Source organism: Lytechinus variegatus, chromosome 6 (assembly GCF_018143015.1).
Source record: "Lytechinus variegatus isolate NC3 chromosome 6, Lvar_3.0, whole genome shotgun sequence".
In the NCBI taxonomy this organism is placed as follows: domain Eukaryota; kingdom Metazoa; phylum Echinodermata; class Echinoidea; order Temnopleuroida; family Toxopneustidae; genus Lytechinus; species Lytechinus variegatus.
The window spans coordinates 6166488-6170102 of NC_054745.1; the positions used below are offsets into that span (position 1 = coordinate 6166488).

The window sequence follows — 3615 nt, forward strand, 5'->3', positions numbered from 1 at the left end:
AGTACATGTGAACTGTTATTATACTATTCCTTCCCTTCTGTAATGGTCAAGCTCTCCTCCAATAAACCTTGCCCTATATTCTGTTATTATTTGCCCCTCTGTCATTCTACCGGCCTGCAATCTCCTTTTGGCCCCTGAATTCTTTCTCTCTCCCTCATCGACATCCCCAGTCTATTTCAACCAACCCCTCCCACTCACCATGATTATAATTCATAATCACGAGAGCCCGGTAGTAGGCTTATTGCAGTTCTATAAATACTGCTAGTACTTTTATTTTAAGAGTAGTTGCGATTGATCAAGCGTAACTCATTGTACAACAGGGCCGAGGTCTTGGACCCTTCTCCACAGGGGTTCTTCCTGATAGAGATGCTGAGGGTCTTGGTGGGCAAATACGGACGGGTCCTTTCACCTTCAGGTTCTTGTCCCAGGCAAGACGCTTGAGATCAGCGCACACCTTCTCCAGGCTCTTGACGTTGCGGCTGGTAAGGGTGATGCGGGTACGATGTAGTCTGCTATACAGACTCTGAATGGCTCGTGAGGTGGGATCTGCAGCTGGTTTGCGAAGCAAACCAGCCTGAAAGACAGCCTCAGTAGACCTAGTCTGCTGTGCAGACTCGTTGAATCAGCTGAGGTACACACACTGCAGATGTGGGTCTACATTTCGTCGACGGTCTTCCGAACTGTCGTATCACACATACGACCGCGCAAACCCATTTCAGAGAAAATCGGCTTCAAAGTTTACTATAAATTTCACATCTATAGTTCCCCAGCTGTAAAACATATTCATTGCTCGAAAAACTCATGGTTGGAAAGACCAAGACAAAAACTTGACAATGGTATCCTTATTTTTACACAAAAGCAAGGATCAGAGAAAATATCGCAAAAGAGCTACATGCTTGTAATTTCGGTTTGAGCGGTTTACATTTCCCCCCGTACAAAAAACGCCATAGGAAATTCAACAACCCTGACCGCGATTTCACTGCGTGCAGTCAGTCAAAACGTCGTATCGCTTTTCATGTGCAAAGTCAATGCAGTGCAGATGGCCGATACGACAGTTTGGCTGACCACGCGCATTGAAGTCGCGGTCAGTCAAAACGTCGTATCGCTCTGTTACGGTACACGTTTCCAATGGGATTTTCGCATTTTATTAAAAAAAATGTATGCCATCGCCGTGAAAATCCTCTCATATCTCAGAAAATGAAATAAATTGCTGCCTAGAAATTTAGTTACGAATAGAGTAGGACTTGTACTTTAATTTTCTGCAAAAATCTCAAAAATCGATTTTTTGACCAAAATTGACTGATACGACGGTTCGGATGACAGCCAACGATTTGTAGACTAGATGCGATGGGCTGGGACTTCCTCAACGGGTCCCTTCATTGGATCCTTGCTGTAAGCCATGTTTTTATATATGCTAGCAGACTTAAAGGACAAGTCCACCCCAACAAAAACTTGATTTGAATAAAAAGAGAAAAATTCAACAAGCATAACACTGAAAATTTCATCAAAATCGGATGTAAAATAAGAAAGTTATGGCATTTTAAAGTTTCGCTTATTTTCAACAAAATAGTTATATGAACGAGCCAGTTACATCCAAATGAGAGAGTTGATGACATCACTCACTCACTTCTTCTTTTGTATTTTATTATATGAAATATGAAATATTTTTATTTTCTCGTCATTGTCATGTGAAATGAAGTTTTATTCCTCCCTGAACACGTGGAATTCCATTATTTTAACATGTTGTGCTTCAGGCAAGAAGGTCCTAATCGTCAAATTCGTAAAAATGGAAATATTGTATAATTCAAACAATAAAAAACACAAGAAATATAATCATTTGGATGTAACTGGCTCGTTCATATAACTATTTTGTTGAAAATAAGCGAAACTTTGAAATGTCATAATTTTCTTATTTTACACCCGATTTTGATGAAATTTTCAGGTTTGTGCTTGTCTGATTTTTCTCTGTTGATTCAAATCAACATTTTTCTGAGGTGGACTTGACCTTTAATCAATTCGAAATTTGACAGGAATTTAACAGAGGTGAGCTGGCCCCTTTACGTAGGTGTTCAGTCAACGAGCGCCGATCTAAAGAGCGTGAAATGTAATTAAATAACATAGATAGCCTTAGCTTACTTAATTTCAACGTTTCCACTAGTATTTTCTAGATTTTCTAGATTAAGATTTTTACGCTACGGACATTGTGGAGATCGAGAATGTGCAAAACAATAACATGCGCTGCGCTGCACGCAGGGTTGTGAAACGCTCAGCTCACGTTGTACAGCAAACACTGACTTTCAAAGATTACGTGTATAAGAGCCCCAAAACGAAATATGTTCTGGAGCTTGCAAAAAATGCATGTTAGAATTGATATACTCATTGAAAGAAAATGAAAAATATATATTTTTTAAAATATATAATTTTAACAGTTATGTAACATATATCCCATATAAAATTGACTAAAAATCAGCAAAATTTCTTTAGATTTAAATTATTACAGCATTTCAACAAAGTACAATATATATTAAGAAAAATTATATCAAAGAAACATTCATAAAAATAAGTTTGCATCCCTCCTGATAAAGAGTATGTAATCGATTGTTTCATTTCGTTTTGATTTTTTTTACGGTACAAAATAATGTCAAATGTCAAAGTTGTAGGTTCTAATCCAATCAAACAGCACCGAGTTACACCTTTAAATAACTTCCTCAGGGTATCCCCCCGACATTTAGTGTAGTCCCATATATGCCTATCTGTGTATAGTACATTTGACTTGTTTTGTTTCCCCATCGTGTTTCGTCTATAATACAGTGCGTATCGACTTTTGTGTTAGGGGACCCTAATATTAGCGGCCGTGAGGATTGGCAGAGGTGGCTATTATGAAGTTTGAGTAAAATTTTGCTAGCAGGGTTGGTAGGAGCGAGAATCCGATTGACCTATGCCACTTTTACGCTGAGTTGGAGGGATTAACGTACGTTAATTAAAGAAAAACCCACATGCAAATTTGCCGGGGCTTGCAAAATTTAAGTAAGTTTAATAATAATCTATTTCAATGTTCTTTACAGCAAAATGGATGATACGAATATTCAAAAGTGTATAATTTTAACAGTTAAAAAGCAAATATTCAATATTTGATTGAAAGATGATGAGAAAAAAATCCCTTTGGATTTTTTAAAAAAAATTACTAATATAAATTTATTACATAAACAAATTATCTAAGAAGTATCTTTGTTTTCCTCCTGATTTGTGATTCCGGTCATGATAAATCCATAATCGATTGTTTCATTACATTTTGATTATTTACGGTACAAAATAATGTCAAAGGTCAAAGTTGTAGGTTCGAATTTCATCAAACAGTACCTGGTAACACCTTTGATATTGTGTATAACATCCTTTGGGTATCCCCTGGCAATCATATAGTCCCATATGTTCCTATCTGTGCATAGTACATTTGACCTGTTTTGTTTTCGATCATGTTTCTTCCATAATAGAGCTATGTAACATTGATCATGTTTATGATTATGCTTTGTGCCCATTTGTAAAAAAAGGGAAAAACATTGATATTTTCACCCTGAGGTGTTAAAATAACACCCTAGAGATTAAACATCACATTAA

At 36.9% G+C, this 3615-nt stretch overlaps 1 long non-coding RNA gene across 1 annotated transcript; it reads left to right on the top strand.

Moving 5' to 3' along the window:
* Positions 1-424: 424 nt before the first annotated feature.
* Positions 425-1417, top strand: LOC121416616. Its single transcript, XR_005970217.1, has 2 exons — positions 425-497; positions 1343-1417. It is a non-coding gene; the product is annotated as an uncharacterized LOC121416616 (long non-coding RNA).
* Positions 1418-3615: the final 2198 nt, after the last annotated feature.